Below are 14666 nucleotides of genomic sequence, written 5' to 3'. Positions count from 1 at the left end.
CGTAAATTATTAATTTAATTAATAACATGTCCCACGTGTATCATCAATGAACGCCAGAATATTGGTGAAGTTACACACGAAAAAAAATCAAAAAAAGTCACACTCCCATTTCAGGAGCATGAAACCAGAAGAAACGGTTTTTCGTGATCCAAATCGTTTTCTGCAGCTCTACTTAAACGTTCTTTCAGTCCAACATTGGATCAAAGCCGAGCTCCGCCTGTAGCCACGCCCACACAGGTCAGTCGTGTTTCACATGTCGACCGATCTCATCGTGTTTGAAAGCGAGCGCGCAGACGGCGGGCGTTTTTCAATCATTACTGCGTTCACTTCAGATGAAGATTGTTTTAGTTGCAGGAAGTCGCGGTGGTTTATACCAAAGAAACCAATCATTGTGAGCCATGAAACATCTCTCAAAGAGAGTTCCTTCTCTGTTCGTCACATATCAGATCGCTACCCGGTGAGAAGCTGGAGCAGAGGGAAAAAACCTTTTCTGTAGTTTTCGTTTTTGGACTTTTATTTTGAAATGGTCCCGTGCGGGCCGTAGAATAGCTCGGTGGTTTTGTTTACATGAGCTGCAGCGAGGAGACAGGAAGAGTTAACACGGCCTCCGTTTGGCTTCTGCGACGCCTCACCTATTTACGACGTGCCTACGGTTAAAAATGAAGCAATCATAATTTATCTCATGTTAGCCGAATAGTTATTAATTCTATTTTAAAAAGAAAAAGAGAAATATATTGTTTAATTTGAAGTTTTTTGTAACTTTTTACTTTTAATGTTGGTTTCTTTTTTGGCGAGGATGCTCGATGTTTGAGGCTGACTAATTTGAATGTACATATCTGTGAATAATAATTGCACAGGAGAAAGACTTTGATATCAACCCCTTACAAATATATAAACTTTATTGGGCACTAACAGACGGACACTTTGATTCTGATTTTTTGTATGCATGGCACTCTGAAGGTAAAAAAAAAAAGAGAGAGAAACACATACTGCTTGGGTTGAAATGTGATCCATTTCTAATAAAAATAGAAATGACTTAAATAAAAAACTTCTGCCGTCATTTTCTGTGTGTGGAGGATCAACGGAGACTTTCTGTGCACCAACAAATAACGCATCGATCACTCAGTCGGCATTGATCAGAGCCCACACGCTCAGCGCCAGCAGATACTGTACTCGCTGATCCAACACCAACGTCGATAGTTCTCTTTCACGCTGCTCCTCGCCCTTTTTACCTCGAGAAAAACAAGCGCAGACATCCCCACAGACGAAAAGCTCCTTCTGCAATCTAACAGCAATTTCTGTTTTTGTCCAAGCAGAACTTTCTGTTAACTAAGTCTCCGCCTAAACACACGAGCTGCGGCTGAAACGTCAAATCCAGAATTACCGCCTCGCCGTTGTAAGTTTCGCTTCCAGTTTCCATCCATGTCTGAGAAAACATGGACGCTTCACACACAGAAGATCTCTACCATCAGCAGAGGATACAAAAAATCTGCAGTTTATCTTATTAGACTTTTGTCCAAAATTCTGTCATAATTAGCGGATGAATACTTAAGTTATAGCAAAAAACATGTTTTGTGAGGTCACACTTTTGACCTTCAACCACTTGTTCATTCTTGAGTCCAGGCAGACATTTGTGCCAAATTTGAAGAAATTTCCTCAAGGTGTTCATGAGCGTTAACAAGAATGAGACGGATGCACGGTAACTGTGACCTTGATTTAGGATTATCGACTACCTGTTTCTAATCAGTTCATTCTCAAATTAAGTGGACGTTTGTGCCAAATTTGAGGAAATTGAGATCACAAGAATGAGACAGACAAGGTCAGAATGACAGTGACCTATGATGACAAATTCATAACCGGTGTGTTCTTGAGATCAAGTGGACATTTGTGCCAAATTTGAGGAAATCTTCTCAAGGGGATCTTCAGATATTGCATTCACAAAAGTGAGATGGATGCAAGGTCATACTGATTTTAACAAAAGAATGTTTGTGCCAAATTTGAAGAAATTCCTTCAAGGTGTTCTTGAGATATGGCATTTACAAGAATGAGACAGATGCAAGGTCACTGTTACCTTGACCTTTAAACTGTAAAATTTAATCAGTTCATCTTTGGTTCCACTTGAAAGTTCGTGCCAAATTTGAAGAAATTTCCCCAAGGTGTTCATAATATTTCTTTTACAATAATGAGACAGATGCAAGGTAACTGTGACCATGACCTTTGACCTTCAACCACCAGAGTCTAACCAGTTCATTCTTGATTCCAAGTGGATGTTTGTGCCAAATTTGAGAAAACTCCCTTACGGTCATCTTCAGATATTGCATTCACAAAAATGAGCCGGATGCAAGGTCACAGTGACTTTTGAGCACCAAAATCTACTTCATTGTTGAGTCCACTTAAACATTTGTGCCAAATTTAAGGCAATTTTCTCAAGGAGTTCTTGACATACCTCATTGACAAGACTGAGACAGACAAGGTCACAATGACAGTGACCTGTAACTACCAAATATTAACCGGTTCATTCTTAACTCCAGGTGGATGTTTGTGCCAAATTTGAGGAAACTCCCTTACGGTCATCTTCAGATATTAAATTCACAAAAATGAGATGGATGCAAGGTCACAGTAACCTTGACCTTTAAACATCAAAAAGATAATCAGTTCATCTTTGAGTCCACTAGAACATTTGTGCCAAATTTGAAGAAATTTCCTCAACATCAGGTTTCAACCACCAGATTCGAATCAGTTCATTCTTGAGTCCAAGTGGATGTTTGTGCCAAATTTGAGAAAACTCCCTTACGGTCATCTTCAGATATCACATTCATGAAAATAAGTCGGATGCAAGGTCACAGTGACTTTTGACTACCTAAATCTAATTAGTTCATCCTTGAGTTCAAGTGGAAATTTGTGCCAAATTTAGGGGAATTCCTTGAAGACCATATTAAGATATCATGTTCAATGACTGCAGTCAGAACCTCGAACACTTACAAAACCAGAGTCTTGTCCCGTCGCCTCCAGATTCTGCACATAGAGATTACCGCCGCTTTTATACATCTGAGTCATTCCTCTCAGTTAGGAATCTTTTCGGGCAAAAGGACTGTTCGACCTCAGCCGCGGTTTTACCTCACAGGCCCTCGGCTGCTGCTGCGTCTCCTGTTTGTGGAGTCTCAGGGATACATGATGGGAGTGATGATCACTGGGGCGATAATGACATCAAATGGAGGAAATATTCAATAAGGCTCCCGATGATTCAGTGCCCCTCTGCGCCACCAAAGCCCCCACACCGCAGTGAGTCAGCCCCCCTGCCTGCCCTCCTCCTGCTCCGTCTCCTGCTTCCTGTCAGGACAGGATGCCGGCACTCTCATTTACCCACTGTGAAAAGAAGCAGCTGTAAAAGGAGAGAGGAAACAAAAAAAGGCTCGCAGTAACTGCGCATGCTCTGGTGAAGATGGCTGATATTCTGTTGAGATTACATATTTGGGATTTTGTTAGAGTAAAAGTCTTATCCATTACAAAGTTGGACTGCCTTGGCAGATTGGTGGAAAATAGAATATCCAAAATTTCATGTTTTAAATTTCTTAAAATTCCACTATGACGCCCAGCTTGCAGTGGAGCAAACTTAAAGTGCCCTCTAGGGTGCCAGTCCAGTGGAGAAAATGCCATGTAGCACCCTTCAGGTTGCCCTTCTAGTGTAGAAAACGTGATGAAGTGTCCTCATTGATCTCCCTTTAGTGGAGAGAACGTGATAAAATGTGTCCATCCAGTGGAGAAAACATGATGAAATGCCCTCTAGGGTGCTTTTAAATGGAAAAAAGGGATAAGTGCCCTCCAGGTTGCTCTTCTATTGGGGAAAATGTGATAGGTGTTTTCTCTTTGGTGCCCTTGTAGTGGAAAAAACATTACAATGTGCCCCAAAGATGCCCTTAAATAGAGAAAACCTCACTATGTGCCATCTTGGCTGCAATTTCACTGGAGAAAACAGATGGGAGGCTTGGAGGGTGCCTTTAAATGGAGATGACATGTCCTCCCCCTTTGTGAAGTGCTATCAGTGGAGAAAACCTGATGAAGTGCTCTCAAGGGTGCCCTCAAATGGAAAAAAATGTGATAAAGTGCCTTCTAGGGTGGCCTTCTAGTGGAGAAAACACAGCACCCTCGAAGATGTCCTTTCAGTGGGGGAAACGTGATGAAGTGTCCTTGTAGTGGAGAAAACTTGATAAAGTTTCCTCTAGGGTTCCCCTACAGTGAAAACTCAATAAAGCACCCCGGAGAGTGCCCTTTTAGAGGGAAAAACATGATGAAGTGTCTATAGGATGCCTTTAAATGGAGAAAACATTATGAAGCGCCCTCAAAGGTATCCTTCCAGTGGAGAAAATGTTTTAAAATAGCCTCAAGGATGTCTTTTCAGTGGAGAAAATGCGATAAAGTGCGCTCTCAGGTACCCGTCTGGTGGAGAAAATGTGATGAGAAGCCTTCGTGGTGCCTTTAAATGGAGAAAAAGCAAAGCAGTGCCATATAAACGTTCTGCATGTGGGCGCCTCGTCACATGTAGCTGATGCCTTTTTTTAACTTTCCCGCCTTTGATCCTCAGTCCGTCATTGTATGCGACTCTGCGGTGTTCACAAACAAGTAAAAAAACAGAAAGATAAAAGTGACAAAGCTTTTTTTCTGGAGCCCATAAGCACTGAGCACGACAGCAGCAGGCTGCCTCCGACCTCATTCGCTTTCCAGGATCACCTCCCTCAGCTGTTTACACTTATGATTCACAAACCACCATCATGAGCATCAAATGAATCATATTGTTAATGTTTTCCAAAATGTTGCCTTCAGGAGGAACACAGCACCCCCGTCTCTAAATTTACACGCCGCCCCCCTTCGTCTCACATTGTTTTCCCGTCAGATCATTCAGATAAATTAAGAATCTGCAGTATGACTTCAATTATGAAGGTCAGCTGCGGGACAAGTCGCTCATTTCAATCATCTCCCTCCTTTCTCTCTGCCGCCGTGGATCTCCTCTCCGTCCTCGCGCCGAGGGACCTTTGCTGTCACCACACATATGCTAACTGTGTCATCTGCGTCATTTCGTGGAGCTCGCAATCAAACGCCTCCTCGTGTGCGGTCACTTGTTTTGATGGCAAAGTGTGTCTGTCCTGATGCTGCTGCCTCCGCTGCAAAATCTGATCCTCGGAGCTCCACATGGTGTGGCACCGCTCTGCTAAAGCAGTTACCAATTCAGTACATCGTTACACGAAATGTTTATCACAACAGGAAAAAAAACACAAAATAAAATAAGTAAAAGTCATCAAAAATTCAAAGTAGCAGTTTCACTCTTCTGATCTATTAAAAAACAATAAAAATACGTAAGGAACCACAGTGTAGTTTTTTTTAATATTAAAGATTTTGCAAATAATAAGAAAAAAAGAAATAATTTCTTAGATGTGATTCATATAATATCAGTGTTGTCATAATATTTTATTTCGTCCCTTTTCTTTTCACGTCACATTTTGACCCCGATCTGATCCCGCAGCCCCGCGAATAAAACCGCTCCCACGCTGGAGGAAACCCCACCTCCACCTCATCATAATGAGACCTACTTCCTGTAGCCCTCGTGGGACGGGGGGGGCCGAGTGGGCCGCCTCTCCTGAGGCTCGGGGATAATTGGGAAGTTTAAACAACCCGGCGAGAATAAGACACGCTGAGGGGCTCCGCCCGGGAGAGAGGCGTGCAGCTTCTGATCTCATTTCTCGCCTGTCTCCTATCTGGGTTAGAGGCGGGCTGTCAGCGGGGCGGCCCGCCTGTGGCATTGTGGGAAATAATGGATGGATGTCGGTTCCAACACGACAGCCGCGGCGCCGAGCCTGTTAACCAATCAGGATGATAAGAGCCGCGGCCGTGTGGCTAAAAGGACAGAGTGGCTCTAATGTGATGGAGACGAGAGGAGATGGAGCGCCCCGCGGTGCCCCGGGACGTGCGAGTGCGTGTGAACGGTTCCTGAGAAGCAGGTGGCACCTTATACAGAAGCCTCTGCCTGCAGTGTGTGAATGTGGACGTGAACGTGTGAATGTGGACGTGAACGTGTGAATGTGGACGTGACCGTGTGAATGTGGACATGAATGTGTGAATGTGAGCGTGAAAGTGCTTTGAGTGGTCAAAAACACTAGAAAAGCGCTAAAAAAGTTCCGTCCATTTACCATTTATGTGAAAGTCGTGAGTCAGAAATTTCGAAAACAGCGGATTTGCAAAGTCGTGACGTTTCAGGGCGTCAGAAATGTTGGAAAGCATGAAAACAGCGTCAACAACTGGCATTAAAAATACATAAATCTGATGATTTTGTTTGTAGTAGTTATCATTTAGTTTTAGTAGTTGCACATTTTAGTATCTGCATCGATTAACTCTGAAATATAAAACATGCCTGACACGTATATACTAACATCGATAACAACGTTATTTTATACACGAGTTGCCGACTTGACGTCATAAATGCATAAACATGGCGGCAAAAGTCGATGTTTGATCAATGGTGAGAAACTTTTTTATTAATTCTTGTATTAAAGATGAATATTTGATTACATGTGAAGCTCAGTGTGGTGTTAATGTTAGCTGCTGTCCGCGTGCAGTGACCCGGGTCAAATATGAAAATACATGAAAAAATAATTTATACAAAATACACATATATAAAATATAAATAAACTGGAAACAGCTATCAAATGTATACATTTCCTGTGCTTTAAAATCGCTTGACGTGTTTTTTGGGTTTTGGCTGAAGATGATGAACGAGATGTGGATTTACTTTCTAATAGTTTGTTGACTTCACTGCTGTAAAAGTTCTTCTAACAGACATTTTTGGGTTTTTTTTGTTGTTGTTGGTACCTGTTCTAGGTCATGTGTCACAGGTCAAAGGTCACTCAACCTGCCCTTATATGGTGTTTAGGGGGCGTTACCTGTGCTGACAGGTTCATCGCTGAGAACAGCTGCTCAGAGCAGATTTGGATGTTTTGGTGTCTGTGGAGCTGACTCTTCTTCTGTTTTTTCTTAACAGAAAATTAAGTTTAATTAACATTTAAGAATAGTGTGTGTGTGTGTTTGTGTGTGTGTGTGTGTGTGTGGACCAGGAGACCTTCCGTCTTGGGGGGACAGGACGTCACGGGCAAATACGAGGCCTTTAAAGAGTTACGTAAATGTCCTCAAATCCTTTTGGCATTTTGTCTCTGGAGGAGGAATGTGATTGCCTCTGCAGAGCAGCTGGTGTGAGTCAAAAGTTCAACCACACACACACACACACACACTGTCTGTTTATGTCCCAAAAACCGTGTCTTCATCCTGCATAAAACGCAAACACCAGTCCCCTTTTTTAGAATTTTTTAGAATTTAAAGACGTTTCTCAGATTTAGGAGGTTTTGAGGATTTTAGAGAAATTTCCAGGATTTAAGGACGTTTTTAGAATTTTGGAACAATTCTTGGATTTTTGGATGTTTCAATGATATTGATGTTTGAGGATAAGGATAAAGATGTTTTTGTGATTTTGGTTGTTTCTGAGATTGAAGGACGTGCAGATTTGGCCGTGCACCGCAGCGGAGGATCAGCGAATGTTTGGATTTCTGCTATTAAACCTCGATGTTTGCAGCCGGACAGAAGAGCTGGCGAGAAGGACAGAGCACAGACAGGATGAAAAGAGGAGAGGAGTGAGCGGGCGGCGTGACGAAGACGAGAGAGACGCTGCTGTCCTCCGGGCGTGCAGGTTGGTCGGTTCACCTGCAGCGTGGAGACGCACATCGGGGACGGACGGCGTGGTAACGAGCAGCAGGCCTCCTGCGTCTCGAAGACTCCACAGCTGAGCGCTCTGCGTCCCGAGGACACGTCTCAGTCGATCCCTGCTGGAGACGTTTTCCATCAGAGAGGAGGAAGCACGTTAACACAAACTCAGCTCTCTGTGACATTTGTTTGGAAAACAAAAGGCGAAGCCAGCGGCGGCCCACTTGAGGTTTAAGAGTCACGGATTTCTCGTGTTGAGCGTGTTTATGCTGGAGCTGGAGGAAGTGGAGGCCGCTGACAAACATTTGGTTTGGCCGTTCAGAAACAACACACTGGTCTCTCACAGGAGGAGTTTTGGAAACGCAGAGCTGCAGAGTTTGATGAGAAAATCGTCAGAATCGAACTGGGTCCTTTATTTTTTTATAAAAACGGCATCGTGACTATACTGCCGCTTTGTCAGGGATTTTGGCGTCAGATACCGACCCCAAAAGTCAGGGCAGCTGAGGGGCGTCAGTTTGTAACCGGATGGAGAATTCTCTGCGTGATGATATGCAGACGAGAATATGTTAATGCAGCTTTACGTATTTGGGGGACACTTTTGCAGGGGCAGCAGCAGCATGCATGAGCGGATTTCTTTGATTTTCGGATGTTTATAGGTGTAGCCCGAATATTAAAGGAGTTTGATGTGTTGAAACAACATCGATGGTTTGGATGAGGTTTCATAGGACATTAGGAGATTCCTACGACATATCTAGTATTTTAGGACATTTCTTGATTCTAGGCTGTTTCTAGGAGTTTAGGAAATTTTTAGGATTTTCAGGATGTTTCTAGGATTATAGGATATTTATAAGATTTCATCATGTTTGTAGGATTTTGAGACGTTTCTCAGAGACTTTGAAGATTTTTCTGTAATTTTAGGACATCTGAGAACATTTCATGGATTTTAGGAGATTTCTCAGATTTAAGGACATTTCAAGGATTTTAGGACATTTCTAGGATTTAAGAATGTTTCTATAGTTTTAGGACATTCATGTAAAGATGATTTTTAGATTTTAGGACATTTCTACGATTTTTGGACATTAGTGTCTTATCTAGGACCTCTGTGAGGGGGGGGGTCCTTCACTGTCACTTTTTTGATCAACAAGCTCTATTTTGATGCTGTTTTATGCGCTCTGGCACCTCATGGATACTAAAAGGACAAAAACAATTCCCAGTGTCCCTGCTGGGGGCCAGATTTGTCCCGTGGACTAGTTGAATATCACAAGTGTTCATATGAAAAAAACACGTGATAAAGCGGAGAAGTGTGTCACGCCGCCTGCGTGAACTCTTTTGAGCTCAGGTGAGCCTCGTGTGCAGGTGCATGCACATGGAAGCTACACTCACGTCCCACAGTCCTGCTCTGATGTGGAGTTTAAACCTGACAAAATGTCCCAGCGTGCTGCAACTCGTGCCTCACTTGTTCCACATCCACTCGCCCCAGATTCAGGTCACACTTTGATGCACAGCAATGTGCTGCAGCGGTCTACTTGTAACTCTATCATTAACTCGTGGCCCCGCTGCACAATGTGATCTCCTTAAGTGTTCGCTGTGCTAGAAGTCGTGGAGGCCGACGCTGGACGCTCCAGTGGAGGCTCGGCTGCGAAAGATGATATTTTAATTCCCTCATTTTTTATAGAGCCCTCCTGGCTCCGTGTCCTCTCTCACCGAGTAACCTTGACAGACAAAGAAGCCTCAGCAGAAATGAAAAGGAGCTGGTTAATAGTTAATGGCCACCTGCATTATTCCTGGACCTTGGAGCAGCAGAGCCTGCATGTTTTGGGCTCCGTTATGTGTTTTGCTCTGAAGGAGACTTTTAGTTTAGACATGACCAAAGGAAAAGGTCTTCGATTATTGTTCCTGTAATGGCAGGAATGATTGGAAATGTCAGCAGGAATGACTTCGGAAAACAAACGATGAAAAAGCAGAGAGGGGAAAATAACATCACGATTTCTTTGGGATTTCCCTTTTTCCAAATTGTCACCTTTAGCTGCTGCAGAGACAAAGTAACTCTGCAGCTTCCTATCCTGGTTTGTCCCGGTCTCCTAGAGCCGGTGTCTCAGCCTCCTGTGAGCAGAGACGCCTGTAGGATGTGAGAACATTTGGGGTCTAAGCCCACACATCTGTAGGAAAAGAAAGAGACATTTTTTTAAGAAGACATGCCTCTGGGAAGGCCTGTTTTTCTTAAAAAATGTGGAGACTATTTTTCTTAAAACCATATTCTTTAAAACATTTAAACATGTTTAAAACACTTTAAAACATGTTTGTTGATTTTTATTTTATTATTATTATTTTTTTGCACCTTTTCTTTCATTTTTGGATGAGTATTACTTATTTATTTATTTTTAATATAAAAAATGTGGTGATTTTTTTTGGCCATTTTCCCCCTTTAAAATATTGGATGATTCCTATTTTAAACTTTAAAAGTTTTTGGTGATTTTTTCAATTTTATTTAGATTTTTCTTTTTCTTTAATTTTTGGGGGGGATTTATTTGATTTAACATTTTTTGGCATTTTTTTTTCTTGAATGTTTGACAATTTATTTTTTCTTTTAATCTTTTGGTGGCATTTTAAGAAAACATATCTTCCAAACCTGCAGGCCCACCGAAAAAAACAAACCCCACAATATTTCATAGCTGGAAACAGGAAAAACTGACATTTTTGTTCGATATTGGCTATAAATAAAGACACCCAGGCCTTATGACCCCACTGAAGCCTGAACATAAACCCCAAAATCTCCCATAACATGTGCTGTATTGGAGTCCAGCAATAAGCCTCGCAGATGAGGAACTTCCTTTCACCGCGTCTTTGCGGTGAACTTCCTTTTAACTCGTCTCTCAGGTTATCAGTTCCCACGAGACGCACTTCATCATTATCACATCAAACGAGCTGCAGCCCGGCGAATCCACACCTGACTGCAGAGGTGGCCTCCTGCCAAAAACAAGACGGGCGCGCATCAGAAGCTCTCGGCGACTGAACGCTGATCACACCGAGAAAATCTCCTTCTCGTCTACGAGTGCTGACTGAAGACACACGGAAGCACGTCAGGTGATGACGTTTGCACGATAGAAACAGCCACCGTGACGGTCACTGAAGAGTGCGCGTAAAACCTGAAGGATTTCTGCAGTTTGCTGATGTTTGCTCTCTCGACTTGTTTGTGTGTGTATTGGACATGAGGTCGGTGACGTTCTTGCAGTTCAAATTTAGCGGCAGATCCGGTTTTCTGTGCGCGCTACGATACCCGTCAAATGGTGTGCAGACTCCACCCGCTCAGCGCTGCCACGCCGCCATTTCTGGCCTCCGACAGCGTTAGACGTTTATGTGTGGATGAAATAAGTTGTGACGTCAGCGTCGCAGTTTGGGAAGACTGCAGCTGGTCTGTCACTGCCTTGTTGATTTTTATAATTTTTTTTGCACTTGTCTTTATTTGGGGTTTTTGTTGTTTGAGTTTTTCTAAAAATAATTTGACACTTTTTTTTTCTTTAAAAAAATGTGGTGGTTTTTTTTTTTGGTAATTTTTCCCTGCAAACATATTGGGGTTTTTTTGTTCTGTTTCAGCTTTAAAAGTTTTTAGTGATTTTTATTTTGTTGTTTTCTTTTTCTTGATTTTTTTTGGCAATTAGTTATTATCTAAACTTTTTGTGACTTTTTAAGAAAAGATGTCTTCCAAACCTGCAGGCTCAAAAAAACCCACCAAAATAACACCATCAACAAGAACACACGGATGTTTCCTTTAAAATGTTAAAAACGTTTTTCTATCTCTGTAAAACTTTTTATAAAGATGTGACACATCTGCTGCTGCACGGAGGATTTAGGAGAACACCCTGGTATTTTTGACATACTACATTTGACTGTCTTTGATTTTACTATATATTGGGACATACTAAATGTTTTTTTGCATACGTATGGTATGGTAGTACGGGTATTGGAACGCACAGATTTCCCTCCCATTGACTCCAGCGAGGACTACAAACCATCATGGCATCCAGTAAAAGACTACAAAACCCACATTAAGCAGGTCAGGACACTGAGCTGAGCCCAGCTGAGACAGATCAGCTGATTGTCCTGCTGAGCTTGAAGAGACAGACAGAGTGTTTAGTGTCAAAAGGACGATGAATTAGGATTTTACTTCAGATACTTGTTTTTGTTTTGTTTGTCTTCTGTCTGCGTTAACGAAGCTGACCCGTCAAAGATGACCGAATACACTCAATTTAAGTCGAAAAGCAACACTTCACTGTCTTCATGTCCTGCACACACACCTCCAAAACTCTTAAAGAAAAGCGCCCGACCTCTCAAGATATCACAGCTGTTTCCTGAAGAAAGTGGTGAAGTTGCTTTTGGTGAATGTCTTGCTGTCAAACATGGCTGCTGAGCTGCTCGACCCTCTCCTCAGTCGTGTGATGTTGGTCTCCTGCAGGCGCGAGCTGCAGCTGCTCAGAGGTAAACCAGAATCTTTTATTATATATTATGTTTTTCATGGAAGTAGAAAATGGTGGGAGTAAAGTCAGTTCAACAATGAATCATTTACATGTCTGTACTTTTCACTCTAATGGGCTCAGACTTTGGGGGCGTGGCACCATTGCTGTTTGTTGTTCTTGTGGTCGGCAGCTCGACGTCTCCTCTGAGACTTAAAATCCACAATCCTAAATCCTCCTCCAAACCTTTAAAACTTTAAATATCCTAAAATCATTGAAACAAACTAAAATCCCAGGAATGTCCTAAAATTCTAGAAACATCCTGAAATCCAAGAAACATCCCAAAATTCTTGAAATGTCCAAATCCAAGAAAATATCCTAAAATTCCAGAAAAACGCCCTGAAATCACAGAAACATCCCACAATACGAGAAATGTCCTAAAATTCCAATAAATAAATAAAATAAAATAAAAAAACATTTTAAAAAATCCTAAAACCTTTGATAGGTCAATTTCTGAGAAATATCCTAAAATCACTGAAACATGCTAAAATCCCAGGAATGTCCTAAAATTCTAGAAATGTTTGAAAATTTTAGAATCACCTCCAAATTCTAGAAACATCCTAAATTCCCAAAAACATCCTAAAATGCAAGAAATGCATTAAAATCCCAGAAACATCTCGAAGATTCTTGAAATGTCCCAACCCAAGAAATATCCTAAAATTCCAGAAAAATGACTTGAAATCCCAAAAACATCTTACAATCCTAGAAATGTACTAAAACTCTAAATGAAAAATAAAATTTAAAAAAAATCCCCAAATCTTTGGGACGTCAAAATCTGAGAAATATCCTAAAATGAAACAAAATTAAAACATTCTAAAACCCCAGGAATGTCCTAAAATTCTAGAAAAATCCCCAAATCTCCTTAAATCCTGGAAACATCAAAATCTGAGAAATATCCCTAAAATTCTAGAAATGTTCTAAAATCCTAGAAACCTCCCTCCACCTGATGGCAACTCAAAAACTTCAGAAACTTTATGAATGTATGAAACACACATGAAACATCTCGGTGTTTGGCAGAAACATTTTATTCTGCTGAACAAATCTTTCAGTTATTCTGAAGCCCGTCGTTAGGTGACAGCCATGATGCACGGCCACTAACAGAAAACGGCCCGTCTCCATTATCTCGCCTGGTTTGCATGCAGAGTCCGTCCCTGCTCGCCGTCATTTGTTAGGCAAATATTGCGCACGCTTCAGGTCGACCAACCTTCAGCTAATGTCCTACAGACCGCCGCCTCTCACAGCGCCGAACAGCTCCACTCTGTCCTCCCACTCACGTTATGAAAATGGTGTTTTTGTCTTTGTTTTTAAAAATATCACACCTCAAAAACCTCTTCTCTTTGCTGCTTTCAGGCGGCTTTTCTACTTAAAGCTTTAAACGCTGAAAACTGGTGCGATTTCTGTCAAAAACATGAGAAAAAAGACAATCAGCAAGTTTGAAAGTAATGTTTCATACGCTGCAAGAAGTTAGCGGATTTAGAAAATAATTTCTAAAAAGCAAAGAAAAATGTCTGGCATAAAAAGAAAAAAGCAAGGGAAAAATTATAATAATCATTATTACATATTTGAAATTATGGCATAGAAACGCTGACGGTTTTTCCAGAACATTTTCTTGTTTGTTTCGGGGATTTTTCTCTTTTTTTGTTTAGTGTTGTTTTTTTTGTCAGGGCTGAAACGAGGCGTCTCAGGCGGAGGGTGAAGACAGGTGCTCCAGCACAGACAGTGTGAGGATAAAAACATGTTTTTTGAACATTAAAGCATAAAAACATTAAAACACTGTGAAAGTCTGAACCTGAAAATGAGCAGAGTAGTTCGACCATGTGCTTGTGTTGACATCATGGTCGCAGCCTCTCAGAGCGTAAAGAAGGACAACTAAAACATAACATTTAGACGTGGAAGTCCACCGCAAAGAGGCGATATATGACGACTTTAGGATGAGAACTTTTTGGATACACGGCTGGACGGCGTCACGCTGAGACGCAGCCCGTAATGACATAATATACGGAGCGGGCAGGTCCCCGTCGGGCGTTCGTATAGGTCCAGACTCTCATGCAGGAGTCTGGTGTTTGCTTCCTGTCTGAAGGTGATGTTTTCTCCTTACACCTTGTCATGTGCCCTTTTTGCCTAAAATTAACTGTCACTGGTAGCAGCATCCTGAAACGATATCGAGTGCATAATCTGTAGACACAGAACTCCGGTAGGCGGATTTCCGTTAAAGATTTGTGCAAAACGTAAGCAATGTTTTTGAAATTTCGATAAAATACAACTGCGAGATGACTGCAGGGATATTATGCAACTTCTCTCGCAATATTTAACACGACCTTCCTCTGGCGATAACATTATATGAAGCACGGCGACGGATGTTTGCAGCAGTTGAAAGATGCCATTTCCCCACAGAAATATTCATGCAATAGT

Source organism: Plectropomus leopardus, chromosome 13 (assembly GCF_008729295.1).
Source record: "Plectropomus leopardus isolate mb chromosome 13, YSFRI_Pleo_2.0, whole genome shotgun sequence".
NCBI lineage: Eukaryota > Metazoa > Chordata > Actinopteri > Perciformes > Serranidae > Plectropomus > Plectropomus leopardus.
The sequence above is the reverse complement of the archived record's forward strand: the minus strand, read 5'-3'. Positions refer to the sequence as shown.